Below are 17,444 nucleotides of genomic sequence, written 5' to 3'. Positions count from 1 at the left end.
AGTAAAAATATTCAAGTTCTAATATCTTGTATCTCTGATATCGCTTCAAATTCTCTGTGGAACAAGAGGTATTTTGTCATATTTATTGAAATATCCAATTCAACAATACATTCAAAAGACAGCAATTTTACTATTTTGCAGAGATACTGGGGGGAAACACTCCTGTCACATATCGCACAGGAAAAATGTAATAAAATTCCCCATTAAATATTTTTATTTTTTATTTTCTTCCAACACAGCAACTTAATCTCTTCTCTTCCTCCCTCCTACATCCAACCCCCAATGAACATCCAAAATTGTGTAGAGCAGCCTAGCTTCCCCCTCAGCTTGCTTACCCCATTCTACAAAATAATACTTTACTAGTTACCAAGACAATGGACAGAGACCATTTATTTTCTCTCAAGGAAGCCTCTTCAAGCTTTGATTCCTTCTGCAAGTGACTTATCAAAGCATCTGCTTAAAAAAGTTTCTTAACTGTGGAACCTGGCTGGCTCAGTCAGTACAGCATGTGACTCTTGATCTCTGAATTGTGAGTTCAAGCCCCACAATGAGCACAAGGATTACTTTAAAAAAAAAAAAGTCTCTTGGGCACTTGGGTGGCTTAGCCAATTGGTCTTATGATTGTTGATCTCAGCTCAGGTCTTGATCTCAGGGTCATGAGTTCAAGCCCTGCATTGAGAAATTGGGCGTCTCTGACAGTGAGGAGCCTGCTTGGGATTCTCTCCCCCTCTCTAATAATAAATTAATGAATTAACTAATAAATTAATATTAACTAAATAAATTAACTAATAAATTAAGATTTCCTCCATATTAAAAAAATTAAAGAACATTTTTTGGGTATTTCTACCTGAGGATAAAAGTCTGACTCCAGGCCATCTTTTATGGAGATGTAGGCAAGAGGATTCAAGGGTTAGGGAGACTGATGACTATTTAGTAAATGTATCTATTTAACAAATACCAGTATAACATGCTATATCATACATTGTTTCTAAATGCTTTACAAACATTAATTCATTTTAAAATATAGCTTGCAAATCTCAGCTGCAATCCTAAAAGGCAGTAACCAGGCCTTCTCATGCCTTCCTTCTACCACCAAGCAAAGTCTAAATGTGGAAGATTTCCAAGGTTCTGCTGCAAAGTCAGTCACAGCATCTTCCACTCGTGTTCCAGGCTGTATCTTCTTAAATTCTACGTCATTGGTGGATACCCCTCCCTGGGGTGTTAGTCATCCAAAAGTCTCTCATAGCTTACCATTGGAGTGCTTGAACCGTGCGTCTTCTCTGTTTACATTCAGACACTTGGCAATCTCATTCCTTCACTTTGGTTTAAATGTCTATGTGTGGAGGACTTCCAATTATATCTCAAAAATCAACCTCTCCTCTGAGTCTCCTCCTCTTTCAACTTCCTCCTCAACATCTCAATTAGATGAGTAATAGAACTTTGTAATTTAATAGGTACAAAGCTGAACCCATGATCTTCCCCTAGACCTATGTTTCCCACAGCCCTTCCCATCTCAGGATTGGCAATTCCATCCCACCAGTTCCTTAGGTCAAACTCTTGGATTCATCCTTATTTTGTCTTTCTCTCACTCCTGTCATCTGATCTATCAGGATATCCCCTAGCTCTACCTTCCAAATTCCATACTTCAATTGCTTTATCCAAACTCTAACCAATGATCTTGGTCCATATCACCACCATCTCTCACCTGGATTATTGCCATAACATCTAATTGCTCTTGCTCAGCCTTGCCCCTTTCTGTCTATTCTCAAGAAAGCTTCCAAAGAGGTTTTTTAAAATGTAAGTTATATGTTATTCTTTACTCAAGGCAAAAACCAAAGCCATTATCTCCATTACTTTATCTCCTATGACTCTTGTTCACACCACACTGGCCTCCTTCTAGTCCTTCAAATACACAGGGCAAATTTCCTCTTCAGGACCTTGGCACTGACTTTCCTTCTGCCTAGAATACTCTGCCTAGGCAGATACCTGCATGTCCACTCTCTGTCCTTCTTCAGGTCTTTTCTCAAATGTCAGCTTCTCATAGAGACCTGACCACTCCAAGAGCCCCATCTCTCTTACCTGCTCCATTTTCTCATAGTAGTCAACCAGTCAACCTTTTTACCCAAGATTTGGTTTACTAATTCATTATGCTTACTATATATCACCCTCTATCAGAACATAAGCTCTTTAATATCATGATTTTTATTCACCGAGAGACTTTGAATTCTTTTCTCTTAAATAGTTTATTGTCAAGTCGGTTTTCATATAACACCCAGTGCTTATCCCCACAAGTGCCCTCCTCCATGCCCATCACCCCCCTTCCCCTCTTCCCCAACCCCATTAGCCCTTTCTCAGCATTCAAGAGTCTCTCATGGCTTGCCTCCCTCCCTGTCCCCAACTATTTTTCCCCTTCTACTCCCCCATGGTCCTAATCCACCTATCAGTACAAACATATGGTATCTGTCCTTCTCTGCCTGACTTATTTCGCTTAGCATAGACTTTTGAATTTGCATCAACAAATCCAAGAATAGTGGTTTTCCTTTCCCTATTATTTTGTTACCATTTTCATGGACTCTTGAGAAGGAGAAGAGATGGACGCTTGTGCCAAACACTTTAAACCACTCATGGGATAGTCGTTTACATGGGTAATTCACTTTTTATTAGAGAAACAAAATTTCTCAAAGAAACTGCATTTTCAAAAGTCAAGTTTACAAACTGCTTATCTTTCTATCTTTGTCTTCTAAACAAATAAGTCAACCAGACACAGGGAAGAAAGTATTTTCCATGCCTTCTACATAATCCAGAGCTAAAATTTTGCTTTCATCACTGCTGCTGAGTTTAAGTTAGTAGCATTAACTGTGTGATTACTTACTACATTTACAATATTATTATAGTTTCAGTCATATGAGATTTCAGCCTCTAAATTCCTTAAAGTTGAGAAATAGGGCTCATTTCTGAAAATCTCAAGGACTAGAAAGTTGACTTCTGAACCAATATGCTAGAGTCATTTAGCAACAGTATCCTTGGAATCGGAAATGCAAAAGTCAACCAGTAGTAATGAGAATGGATGATAAAACACACAATTTGCTCTATGATAGATCCTTGGAGCACGCGTGTGCAGTTAAGCCCAATCATGCAAGCATTCAATGCACTGCAGACAGCAAAGTGTCCAAATTAAAACTATTTCAATCAAAATGATAAAATAGTTTTGTTTATTCAAAAGTCAATTTCTCTGAAGGACCATTAAGCTTAATGGAAACAGTAATTTGACATTAAAGAACAATATGTGTGAGCTTTTTTTGAATAAATCTTTCAAGTAAGCTGTGCCCCAAAAGCCTTATGAAATAAAATGAGAAAAATAATTAAATAATGTAATGGATAATCATATAAATTATGTAAAGTAGTGCAATGCCACTACACAATGAATACATTTAAGTCATTCATTCACCGAACCAATTATGAGAGAAAGCAATTAAGGGAATAGAATGGAGGAAAGCATATTTTCAGATTAGGTTTGGAAAGCAAAATAACAAATTGACAAGATGTGCTTAGAGCCTTCCTAGTGTCAATATAGAAATCCTGCATTTGCAGATGGACATCTGAATGACAGAGTTCTTATATGATCAGAAGGTAAGTGTAGGAATACTCTGACATCTGTAGGTTAAAGAAAATATTTGCCAGAATATCTAAGCTAAAGAGTTTAGTAAACCTTAGCTTTGTTTCGAACTACCTATTTTTCTTCCTTTTTCTCAGTAGCTTTTCTTCATAGATTTTTCTCTCAGTTTCTCTATTGTGTTTGTTATTTCTAATAGCTCAATCTCTTGCTTTCTAAGACCCCCTCCTTTTGTCTTGTTTCCTCTATTGCTTTGTTTTTCCCGTTTCAAATACTTTCTTCAAGTTATCAAAGGATAGTATCAAATGAAAATTTCTAAAAGCCCTTTTACATTTTAATACTGGTTTTTGAATATGTATTTCTTAAAGTTATATTAAATATCAGTTTTGTATCAGTGTATTTATTTTTAATTGGGTCTTTGTTAAGATGACCATAGCTGCAGATGAAAAAACTCTCCACATCACTGATTTCCTTTGCACTGTCTGCCTATCAGTGGTCAGCAGTCAGAAAAATAGTATACCTCAACAATCATATTGTTTAAAATCTCAAGGTTTCAGATAGGTAATGTTATTGGTAAACAACCCACATGAATTTTTCAGCTGCCTTTCTCCTGATTGCACTTTGGAGAGCCATTACTCCTTGAAAGAGGGAACATTAATAAGACCATGTGGTTATAACAGAAGTAAAGTTTAGGCTTACCCCCCAAAAAAATCAATAACAGTAATGGAAAATCAAGATTCAATGTTTCTAAAGTCTGTATGTAGTATGAAAACTTCTATGTTGCTTCTAAAAGGTTCCTACGTGCTTTAAAAAAACAGGCCTTGGATCTTAGAAAATTTAACCACATAAATTTTCACATTACAAGTCTTAAAACTAGAAACCATATTATTAACTGTGAAACTATGTAATTAGTTTCTTTATGGGCCTTCAATTTTTTGCTAGATAAAATTAAAACTGCCACCAAAAATTGAGGCCATTATGAACATGACAGGTCATTTGTTGAGAAAAAGGTTATGTAGAAATAGCATCTAATAATTTGTTGGAAATATTAGCATATAGATGGCTATGGAATGTGTGAAGTATTATCAGAAGAATTCTAATCGAAAAATTTTGCAATGTAAGTCAAATATGGTTCTATTCCAAATGTAGTTAGGTTCTTAGTCCTAATGGCAAGCATAATCTACATGAATTGTATTTAACCTGAAGTCAAGTTAATGAGAAATTCACAATTCTGCTATTATTTTTAAAAATCACAAAAATGAAAGGTACACAGCCATAGCATCTACAGCAACAAAGAATGAAAAATATCATTTTTCCACATAGAAAGATTAAAGAAACATTAAATAAACATGTTTTCAAGAATGCTCACAAGCTTCTTAAACTTTCTTGATTAATATAGTTCTTTCTATCCCAGTAAAAGGGCTGTGGATTGTCAGTCTGGCCCACTGCATCTATAACTGTTCTGATAAACTAAATCCCAAGCACCTTTTAGCCTTTCAAGTTAACCAAGTACGTGGCCCAGTGAGTCCATATTCAAAACACTGAACAACTCTGAAATGTATATATCCTGCCATTTTTCTTTAAAATGTCCAGTTTTCATCTATCTCCACTGATAACTTCTGGCACAGCAACTTGACAATACTGGATACATTGACCACAGCACCCTATTTAGATGGACACTAGCTGATTTGCTTGAACAGAAGTTTTAGAGGTCTGTGTTGGTTCTCAAACCAGCCCCATAAGGATGGTAAGCAGAGACCGAAGAAAGAGGTAGATTGCTCCAGGTTGCTAATAAAGCAAGCGTACTTGCATATATGGCTTGTCTTGGGCAGCTGCAAGACCAGTAAATCTCTGCACCTGCCTGCCAGAATCTTGAAAATTTATGTAGAGACCTTTACTGGGTTCAGCCACATATATCAGACACATCACTATCTCCAGGCTCCGTCCTTGCAGGGGCTTCCATTGGGAGGGAGCAAGCAGAGCACAAATCATGAGGACAGGAGAGGGTGAGGAACCTCCCACTGCCCAGGTCAGCTGATGAGGCAACTGGTGGTCACTTCTTCTCAATGACCGACAGTACACAACACATCTAACTCCAAGGATATAGACAAGTTAACAATGAAATAATATTTCCAAAAGTATTGCAAAAATTCAATCTGTTTAGAAATTCTTGAGTGACTAAATGAAAAATATTTGCTCAGAAGGTAACAGAATTTTTCTTAATTTTTAAAAATTCAAATCCAAATTAGTTAACATATAGTATAATAATGATTTCAGGAATAAAGTTTAGTGATTCACCACTTACATACAACACCCAGTGCTCATCCCAACAAGTGCCCTTCTTAATGCCCATCACCCATTTAGCGCCCCCCCATCCAACACCTGTTCTCTGTATTTCAAGAGCCTCCTCATTTTCTCCCTCTCTGTTTTTATCTTATTTTTGCTTCCTTTCCCCGATGTTCATCTGTTCTGTTTCTTAAATTCCACATATAAGTGAAATCATATTGGTCTTTCTCTGACTAATTTTGCTTAGCATAACACACTCTAGTTCCATCCACATTGTTGTAAATGGTAAGAGTCATGTATTTTTGATTGCCGAATAATATTCCATATATATATGTATATACACACACACACATCTTCTCTATCCATTCATCAGTCAATGGACATTTGGGCTCTTTCCATACTTTGGTGATGGTTGATAGCGCTCCTATAAACAGTAGGGTGCATGTGCTCCTTTGAATTAGCATTTTTGTATCCTTTGGATAAACACCTAGTAGTGCAGTTGCTGGGTGGTAGGGTAGCTCTATTTTGAACTTTTTGAGGAAGCTCCATACTGTTTTCCAGAGTGGTTGCACCAGTTGGCATTCTCACCAGCAGTGCAAAGGAGATCCTCTTTCTCTTCATCCTTTCCACATCTGTTGTCTGAGTTGTTAACTTTGGCCATTCTGACAGGTGTGAGGTGGTATCTCATTGTGGTTTTGATTTGTATTTCCCTGATGATGAGTGAGGTAACAGAACTTTTAAAGTTTAAAAACATGAAATGAATTTTCAGTTGGAGAATTCTTACAGTGAAGTGAGGGGGTGGGTAAAGTAGCTTGTCTTATAGGCCCTCCTGCAAGTGACTTGGATTAAACTATTGACTTCTGACATTTTAGTTTTAATTACTCAACACCCTAAGTAAAAGTACATTTAAATTAAATGCTTAGAGCTAAAATGCATCTTAATTCATAGTGTAGCAGTTTCAAGTTATGCTTTATTGATCTCCACCTCTTTAGAATTTATATGCAATTGTAAAATGAATTTTAAATTTATGAAATAATTAAAGGCACATGTAACAGGCTGACTGCTGCCTCCCCGCCCCCATCTGTTCTCCTCTTTGTGTGTGTGTGATAATAACAGTTCAATTAGGCACATAACTGCCCAGATGAAAACCACATTTTCCAGCCTCCCTCAGAGGTATGACTGGCCATGGGTCTAAGTTCTCACCAGTGGACTCTGAGGAAGAGAAACGTTCATTGCCTTTCGAGAAAGATTGCTTCCGCTCCACTTCCTTTCTTTCCTTTTCTTTGCATCCAGAGAGGGCTGCAATAGTTTTGAGGCCTGCATTTTGGGATGAAAGGGCAACCCGGCAGCCTGAGGCCACCTGCCTACCCTGGACCGCTAACTGAAAAGGACTATAGTGCTCTCTGGTTGGAGCCCCTCCACCTTGGATGTCTTTGTTCCCACAGCTCAGCCCATACCCTAACTTATCTAGCTCATCCATTTACAGACTCATTTTTTCACTTATTGTTAAAGTTTAATTTAGGCGTGTTAGAAAAATACGTTGTTCTCTACTCCTAGTTGCAAGTTCGTTTGTAAGGCTACACATTTCTATTCTGGTGTTATTCACCATTATTGGACTGCTTTCTTAACAGAGATATTTCACATTTTAAAATTATGAGCCTTTCAATTCAGGGAGCAAAATAAATTGATTATGTTTAAAAGCAAAAGATTATTTCTGAATCTATGAGTTTTATTTTCCCATTTCTAATCTACAGTTAGATCATATAGTAGCATGATAAACATAAACGAATAATCTTGCATGAATTATGCATAAGGGAAAAAGAAGAAAGAAAAGGCAAGAAACAATTGCCCTTTCGGGTTTAAGAAGTGTTAGTAAGTGCTGCTGAGCTGATGAAGCACTTTGGTGGAAAGCCCTTGAGCCTTACTTGATGCCCTACATCAAATGCATCATTTCAAGATGAGAAAAACAAGACATCTGGTGTCAAAGGTAAGGAACTCACGTAGCTCAGCAAGAGACCACTGCTTTGCCTTGTGAGTGACAGCCCAGTCTCTCTTGCCCCCAAGCACCTTGCTCTATGTGAAGGTTAGAAGACCTTAAATTAATTCTAAACAGCTAAGTTCAAAAATTGAACTGTTATGTTTTTAAAGAAAATAGGTACAAATGTGCCTGATTTTTAAAAAAAGAAAGAAAGAAAGAAACTACTACAGATATGCAAATAAGATATGATAAAAAATGTAGAATGAACTACCATTTTTACATGAAATTCTCTGTGGAGGTTGTGCCCATGTTCTTTCTGCAACTTCAGTTTATTAAATTTCAGGAACATTCCTAAACGGTTGACCCCAACAACCTTAACAATTACATACTGAGACTGGAACTTAATTCAAGTGATTGGCTTTGGCCACTTGCATAACTTCAGGAAAATTACAAATCCTTTCTAATCCTCAGAATGGGGACATAAGGGTTGTTTTGGTGTTGAAACTTGTAAAGTGATTAGAGTAAATCTTGGCATATAGCGTACACTCAGGACACCTTGGCTATTATTTTGTTTACACAAGTGGAAGAATAATACCTATGTTGTGTTATGTACCGTATCCTGAAACTTGTTCTTTTTCCTCCCCCAAATAAATCAGCATGTACAGATTTCTTTCATCTTTGTGCTTAGAAGCCATGGAACTCCACTCATTATAGATCACTAATATTCATGTCATCCGTATTGACAACCAGGTAGGTTCCAATATTTTGATATTATAACGTGTGTTGTGTATGAGTGTGCTTTGACATATGGTTGCAAATATATTAATAGGGATAAATTTCTAACAGCGCAGTTGCTGGGTCAGAACTAATGCCTTTTCTATTCCACAGATATTGCAAAATGACCCCTCAAAAAGTTAAAGAGATATATACTCAGCAGACATAATTGTCTCATCTATTTCCTTATACTGTGATCAAATTTGGGTATTATCAAGCTCATTTTCTTCCAAAAGACATGATAAATGGGTGTTGTTGCTTTAATTTGCATAGGTTTAATTACAAGTGCGCCTACTTAACTTCTTTTTCTGTGAAATGACTATGCAAATCTCCTGCCTATTTTATTTAAAGAGCTTCTTATATACTAAAGAAAAACAAGCCTTTCTCATTTGTCTTTAGCTTTTACTTTTATTTTGCTTTGTAATTTTTTAAAAATTTTTGTGAAGACATTTATCGATCTTTTTCTAATGTGTGGGTTTTGTGTCTTTCTCCATTTTTTTGACTTTTTTCCACTCCAAGGTTATTTCATAAAATTGTTCCTACTACCTTATTTTTTTATATTTTTAAAAAGTTTTTATTTAAATTCCAGTTAGCTAACATACAGTGTGATATTAGTTTCATGTGTACAATATAGTGATTCAACACTTCCATACAACACCCTGTGCTCATCACAGCAAGTACCCTCCTTAATCCTCCTCATCACCCATTTAACCTCTTCTCTGGTAACCATCAGTTTTTTCTCTTTGGTTAAGAGTGTTTCTTGGTTTGTCTTTGTCTCTTGTTTTCCTCATGAACTTTTGTTTTGTATTTGTCTTTCTCTAACTGACTTATTTCACTTAGCATAACACACTCTAGCTCTATCCACATCATTGCAAATGGCAAGATTTCATTTTTTTATGGCTAAGTAATATTCTATTATGTATATATACTATATATATATATACTATATATATATAATTTCTTCTGCATCCATTCTTCAGTGAATGGACATTTGGACTCTACATAATTTGCCTATATTTATTGTTGATAATGCTGCTATAAACAGTGGGGTACATGTATCTCTTTGAATTAGTATTTCTGTATCCTTTGGGTGAATACCTTGTAGTACGATTGCTGCATTGTAAGGTATTTCTATTTTTAACATTTTGAGGAGACTCCATATTGTTTTCCACAGTGGCTGCACCAGTTAGCATTCCCACCAACGGTGCGGGAGGGTTCCCCTTTCTCCACATCCTCAACAACCCCTGTTGTTTCTGTTCCTAGTACTTTCTAATACATAGTCTTTTATTTTTAATTTTTTTTTAATTTATTATTTCTAGGAGAGAGAGAGAGAGACAGCGTGAGCAAGGGAGGGTCAGAGAGAGAGGGAGTCACAGACTGAAACAGGCTCCAGGCTCTGAGCTGGCAGTCAGCACAGAGCCCGACGCGGGGCTTGAACCCACGAACGTAAGATCATGACCTAAGCGAAAGTCGGACGCTTAACCGACTAAGCCACCCAGGCGCCCCTAATACATAGTCTTAATACTTACTATCTTGGGGGATGTCCATTGAGTATCTAGATGTTTGGGTTATACCTTCATATCTAGAAAATTCAGAAATACGACTGCCATATTACATCATGGATACACTTATCTAAATGTGCAAGTAGATATAGAAAAATACACAGATCTCTGATTGCAGTCATAAGAAAAAGATTTTACTATCAGTCAAGTGTTATTAAATTTGTTGTCTGAGCCTTGTTTGTATATCTTATATCTTTTAAAGCTACAATTTGCTACATATAAATAATTTGAATTATCTATCTTATTGAACAAATAAAAATTTATTTTTTTGCATTTTTTCCCCAAAAAACTTCTGTAAAACTGACCTTAATTATTTAAAATATCATACATGAAGTTGCCCAAATCAAATAGGAATAAGTAGTGCTTAAGCTTTCCTAAAGGCCTTTATTTTTCATTCTTAAGTAAATGATGATCAGTACAAACACAGGCAATATAACTTAGTTCACGACAGGAAACAGATGCTCAAGCCCACAGAAATTAAAAGCAAATGCTTCAAACAGCTAAAATTTTATGGCCACCCTTATTATTTATATTTCTTCAAAGTAACAATAAAGCTGCTATGTTTCAGAAATCTGTGGAAAGATGTAAATAGTTTATTCATATAAATTACTATAACATCCACTAATGCAGTACAAATACAATATAAAATATCCATTAACTCGCAGAAAAAAAAAGCATAGGCCAAGTTTTTATATCATTTGTGCCATATAATGCAGGAATGTGTGAAACCATATTCCGATTCATATGTAGATTTATACAGGAAAGTGAATTTATACTGGTAAGCTGATTGGTTTTTTTAATCGATATGGGGGTCTGCTATTCACAGAGACCTATCAGTAATGAGAGCTTTCAGCTAAATATGTTCTTTAGAGAATTTACCTGAACTTGAAAACTCTAAAAACAACCATATTCAGGTCATTTTCATGCTGTTTCAAAAAGATTTTCTGTCCAGTAACATGAAATGAACAGACTGTTAAACTCTCATTTATTTGCCATATTCTTTGCCTGCTTTCTCTCCCTGTTTCCCTGGTGAACAGATATTCATTTTTTCAGCTGTACATAACAATCTGAGCCCCAACTCTTTGTATAAATTACAAAGACCCAGAGGCTTGCAGTTGTGATTGTGAATTTCTCACTGTAGTTGTGTCTCAAGCAGATGCTGGCCCAGCAGCTATCTACAGCCATTAAGAACACAAAGAGAATCGGGAAAACCTAGTGATGGGCCAGCTGCTGTGTTTTGAATGCTGCTGAAATATGAGGACCGGCGGGGCAGCGTGAGAATCCCAAACCATTCAACCACAGCATTGCTGTTTGTAATGCAAAGATTTTTCTACTTGAACCCATTGAGGCTTATGTGGATAGGGTAGGAGAAATTACCCTGAAAATGACAAGAACTTACATTTCATGGGCCTTATAGATTGATGGAGATGTACCAAACTGGCCAAATCTTCAAACTGTACTCTAACTTGCTGCCTTTGTGGGAAGCCAGCCGAAACATTAAATTAGAAAATGTTAAATATATCACGCATTGTGTGGAATTCATTTTACCAGCACTGTGTTTCTTATTGTTTTCAAGACAGGAAAACTGAAGGGACCCCATGAAAATTTTTTTCTTTGCTCCTTTTCCTGCTTCTGCTCTTGCTAGAGCCAGCACGCCTTCCCTTACACATGCCTTCATATACGTCCTCCTGGTATAGGTCACGGAGTTGATGATTTCTCTGGAGTCTTCCAGCACAACATACAACATCTAAGGAGTGACCGAGTGAGGTTGTCGTGAATGTTCTCCAAGACCAATGACTCCAGACACCCTGATGTCAAGACTCCTGGCTCCAGGGCACTAATGACTTCCAAAAGACACTTCAGCACTCGTGCCCGTTGGACAAGTTCCTAGATGCCTAAGAGGTCACATACAGCAGACCACCGACCTCAGTAAAATTCCAGACACCCAAGTAAAGATGAAACTTATGCTCCTTTTCCTTTCTGAGTCTCCTAGACGTTCTTGTCTGTATCTGCTCTCTCTCTCTCTGTCTTCAATAAACTGCTTTTACTTCCTCTCTTACTTCCCATCCTTCAAGAAGCTTTGGGCTATCTTGGCTGGTCCTGCAGGATCCCTCTGGTTCCTTAGACCTGGCCAGACTGCTTCATTCTAACTGGTGGGGTTTCTTAAATTACATTAACATTTTTTATTACTACTGGTTAACATTTTCTGATAATTGAATTGCTAGAGAAGGGGAATAGTTCATTGTCCAGTTTTTGATAACTGTAAGAAATAATATAATGTGTCCAAATTTAAAGTATATCAGCCTTTCCAAAATTAAGCTCAGATTAAACAGATTACACAGCTCAGAAAAGGAACAGATACAGAAAAAAATAAACAGTTCTCTGGTTTAGGCAATATCTACAGCAGCACCAAATTTCAATTCAGTTCAAAATGTAGCCAACTATTTCACTGAATGTTCAGGATTGTTGTGTGAACTTGTACAAACTAGTGAGTATTTTAGAAGTACAGTTGACACACTGTTACATTAGTTTTGGGTGTACAACATAGTGATTTGACAAGTGTATACATTATGCTGTGCTCACCACAGTGTAGCTACCATCTGTCAGCATACAACATTATTACAATACCATTGACTATACTCCTTATGCTGCCTTTTATTCCTGTGACTTATTCTTGTACAAACTGTTCTGAGGAATATGACAGATACCAACTGCAGTAATTTGTAACATTACAAAAAGCTGATATATCTTTTGTTTTTTAATCTATATAAATAAATTATTTATTTCATAATGTCTTTTCTAAAACGATATTAAACCTGCTCAGGGAGTCTGTCAATTCAGCACTGATTACTGAAATTAGTATTGATTTGGTTAAATAACTGGTCATTTAAAGAACACCTGGTTTGACTGAATGACTAAAATGTGGCTACACTAGCAGAGCAAATTAATCAAGGTAGCAAAACTAATTGAGAATTAAAAGACAAGGTCTAAAGTCATGGATAATTTGTAAAAACACAGTATAGCGATTCAGCCACATTTTAAGAATCATTCATTTTCATAACAAGGCTGGTTGCTGGGGTTTTTCTTCTTATTGGTGTTTTGATAAAATTCTTTTCCTATACAATTAGTTTTCTTTTTTTAATTGGTAATGTTTATTTATCTTTGAGAGAGACACACAGTGTGTGAGCAGGGGAGGGGCAGAGAGAGAGAGAGAGAGACCCAGAATCTGAAGAAGGCTCCAGGATCCAAGCTGTCAGCACAGAGATTGATGTGGGGCTTGAACTTGCAAACCATGAGATCATGACCTGAGCCAAAGTCAGTTGCTTAACCCACGAAGCCACCCAGGCACTCCTGAAATTATTGTTCTATAACATTTGAGTTAATCTTTGAATTCCTCATCCAAGTGCATCATATTACCCAACTGGCAGCGTCATTTTTCATCAATCATTTAATCTCGACAACATTTTCTCATTTTTTCATTCTCAACATTTTCTCATTTTTTCATTCTCAACATTTTCTCATTTACTTCTTGGAACTTAAAGAGGTTAAACTTAATTTTCTCTAAAATTCCTTTTGGCCCTAAAATTGTGGCATTCTCTTCTTTTATTGGATGTATAAGTTTTGGTTTATGATCTATATTAATGAAAATTTTGGTTTGTTTTCCATTTATATCATGTTTGTTTTTTAAGATTATGTAGATTTTATAAAGCAAATTGAGTAAACAATCTTTTTCTGTGACCTGTAATAATTCAAATACTGTACTTTGTTTTTAACAATATAGAATTATACTACATGATTTCCACCAAAGCTTTACTTCTACTCTTTGGAACACCAAAGTCAATCTACTGCAAAAACAACAAAAGTAATAGCTTTAGCCCAGGACCATGTACAAGCCTAAAATAAGCAATAAGTAAGTAATAAATTCTTCTACTTAGGAACTATCCTTTCAGAATATGATTGCACATATATTTATGCTCCATTGGAAAGATTTGTCCTCACTTTAAACGTACCCAGAAGGAACCAAAATTAAGAATATAATTGAGCTTCAAAGAAAACTTATTCCTAAAACAGCAAATAACAAGTAGAATCTTGAAAATAGATCCTAGATGAAAACTACATTCTCAAGGTATTAAATATTCGTATGAACCTCTAACATTATCAAAGATATCAGCTTGGTTATATTATAACCCCAGCTATTTTACATGCCAACTACTAAGCTGAAAAATCAGTTCTTGAATCAAATTGGACATTGAGTGGATACTTTATCTCAAATCCACCTAAAAATATAGAAGCCAAAAAATTCAGCTTACATAACTCATTTATTTTTTGTGATGGACTATATAAAGCTGTTTACCAAATAAAAGATGATTTTCTTAATTATTTGGTAGAAAAACTTCAAGTAAATTTTTAATTTTTTTTTAATGTTCAATTTATTTTTGAGGGAGAGAGAGCAGGGGAGGGGCAGAGAGAGAAGGAGAGACAGAATCCAAAGCGGGCTCCAGGCTCTGAGCTGTCAGCACAGAGCCTCATGTGGGGATCTAACTCACAAACCATGAGATCATGACCTGAACTAAAGTCAGACACTTAACCAACTCAGCCACTCAGGAACCCCTAAAGTAAATTTTTTGATAGAACAGTTTTTCTATTTTTGGAGGGAAAATCTTCTAAAAATAAATGTTTTATATCCTTTTTACTGCGTCTTTACTGTGGCCTGTCACATGATTGATAACTGATAGGTAGGCTCTACATTCCTATAGTTCATAACTTATTCTAGCTTTGCTGAATTACCTTCCCCTGGCCCATTTCAAGAGTTGCTGTGATTTGGGGGGAACCTGGTTGGTTCAGTGGTTAAGCATCAGACTCTTGGGGCACCTGGGTGGCTCAGTCAGATCTCAAACAGATCTCACAGTTTGTTGGTTCAAGCCCCATGTCAGGCTCTGTGCTGACAGCCAGCTCAGAGCCTGGAGCCTGTTTCAGATTCTGTATCTCCTTCTCTCTCTGACCCTCCCCTGCTTACGCTGTCTCTGTCTCTCTCTCAGAAATAAATTTTTAAAAAAGCATCAGACTCTTGACTTTGGCTCAGGTCATGATCCTACCATTGTGAGATCAAGCCGCTCATGGGACTCCATGTTGACAGCATGGAGTCAGCTTTGGATTCTCTCTCTCCCTCTCTCTCTGCCCCTCCCACACATGTGCATGTGCACACTCTCTCAAACATTTTTTAAAAATGTGATTTTTTAAATCACATTTAAAAAAATTAAAAATAAAATAAAATCACCCACATTCATTTCTGCAGTTTGCTATCCTATTAACTATACTTGTCTATATATTTGCCTCTAGTTAATTAGATTGGCACTTACTACAGAGGGTAAACTGATCTTACTATTTATTTGTTTATTTATTTATTTATTCATTTATTTTTAATGTTTATTCCTTTTTGGGACAGAGGCAGAATATGAGCAGGAGAGGGGCAGAGAGAGAGGGAGACATGGACTCCAACTCAGGTTCCAGGCTCTGAGCTGTCAGCACAGAGCCTGATGTGGGGCTTCAACCCACAGCCATGAGATCATGACCTGAGCTGAAGTCCGATGCTTAACCGACTGAGCCACCCAGGTGCCCCTGATCTTACTATTTATAATTCACTGTCATTTCCTTGATATCTCAACCCTTGTTAACTCTGTAAAAGGAAGTCTTCTGAAATCCCATTCTCTTATTTATCCAGGGAGTGTCTAAAGAACAAAGCCTATATAAGCTACAGACAGTCTACTCCAGGCTGAGAATGAATTGCAAGAGAAGGAAGTATAATCTCCTGGAGGAAACAGGGTGTTCTCCTCATCTGGAAGCGGACGTTACTGAGCGTGCTCTCCCCACAAGGCAGCTCTGCAGCAATGACCCTGTGCTGTAGGAGGCAGCCGGCATGTGTTTGAATCCCAGCTCCAGCACTGTGCCTCAGTTGTAAAAAACACATTTGCTCAGCTGTAAAATAGTATAATACCAACTCCAAGGGGCTGTCCTAAAGATTAAATGAGTCCATGCACAAATACGTGGATGGTACTCAGAACCAAGTAAGCAGTATATAAGATTATTATCATCTTAAAGAGGATTCAATACCTGACATAGATATAGCCAAATAATTTCAAGAATGTATTTAAAAGCAAACATTAGAGTGTGTAAAGTATCTAGTACTCTTTTCTTAATATTCATTTATTTTGAGAAAAAGAGCGAGTGTGAATGGGGTAGTGGTAGAGAGAGAGAGAAGGAGAGAGAGAATCCCAAGCAAGCTCCATGCTGTCAGTACAGAGGCCAATGTGGGGCTCCATTTCAAACTGTGAGATCATGACCTGAGCCAAAACCAAGAGTCGGATGCTTAACCACCTGAGCCACCCAGGTGCCCCTAAGAAATCTGGTATTCTTAATTATGAGTGTTGCTGCCCATCTCCTTCTACATCCCATTGGTACAGGTAAAAAAGAGCTCACCAAATATGAGAACAGTAATTGATAAGTCAACATCTACTTTGTGAGTAAGTATTGGGGGCTTATTTGCTTAGTTTTACTGAGCTGACTATTCAAACAGTTCACAGACCTAACTTCTGCTAAGAGCAGCCTGGTGAGCTCAGCCTCACGTACCAGCATGTTACAGCCTGCCTTCTGCAAACTTTCCCGGGCTCAGGCTGCTCCCAGGTGGAATGCTTACTGGTTAAGAGCTCAGAACCTGGATTTCAGGCTGCTGGATCAGAATGCTAAATATAAACCCTAGTCTGACACTAATCCCTGTGTGGTCTTCCACATGTTACTTAACCTCTCTTCCATACCAGGCTAGTAATGGTGAATCTCAAACTAAAGTAAGGTGAAACTACATTGTAAAGGGCCTGGCCAGTGGTGGTTTCTCTAAAGGTTATAGTTATTGTTCTGATTATTGTTACCTTTGTTGCAGTCACGTCTGTTATCTTTCTTCGTGCTCCCAGCTCCTTGTAGAATCTTCCATTTTCTCTCAGTCTCAGGGAAATGAATTTAAACTGGGAGTAGACATGAGGAGATTCAGTAAAGGTTCTGGAAAGATGAAATACAAGAACTATCTACTAATCTTCTCTATTCTCAAATGCTTTCTCACACTTAAGGTTTTAAAAGTTACATTTTGGGGAGAGAGGGCAAGATGGCGGAGAAGTAAGGAGCTCCGTACTTGCACTCACGCCCATACATCACACAGAAAAGATCTGAAGCCATTGGAAAC

The 17,444-nt window shown here is 37.1% G+C and overlaps 1 long non-coding RNA gene across 1 annotated transcript in view; it reads right to left on the bottom strand.

Moving 5' to 3' along the window:
- The window catches only part of LOC120226788, a 182,906-nt gene extending 165,649 nt beyond the window's left edge, over positions 1–17,257 (bottom strand). Inside the window, exon 1 of the long non-coding RNA XR_005527090.1 lies at positions 17,137–17,257. This is a non-coding gene — a long non-coding RNA (uncharacterized LOC120226788). The remainder of the gene's footprint in view (positions 1–17,136) is intronic.
- Between the last annotated feature and the right edge of the window lie 187 nt (positions 17,258–17,444).

Source organism: Hyaena hyaena, unplaced genomic scaffold (genome assembly GCF_003009895.1).
Source record: "Hyaena hyaena isolate Hyena2069 unplaced genomic scaffold, ASM300989v1 scaffold_1829, whole genome shotgun sequence".
NCBI lineage: Eukaryota > Metazoa > Chordata > Mammalia > Carnivora > Hyaenidae > Hyaena > Hyaena hyaena.
This window is presented reverse-complemented; position numbering and strand designations above follow the sequence as displayed.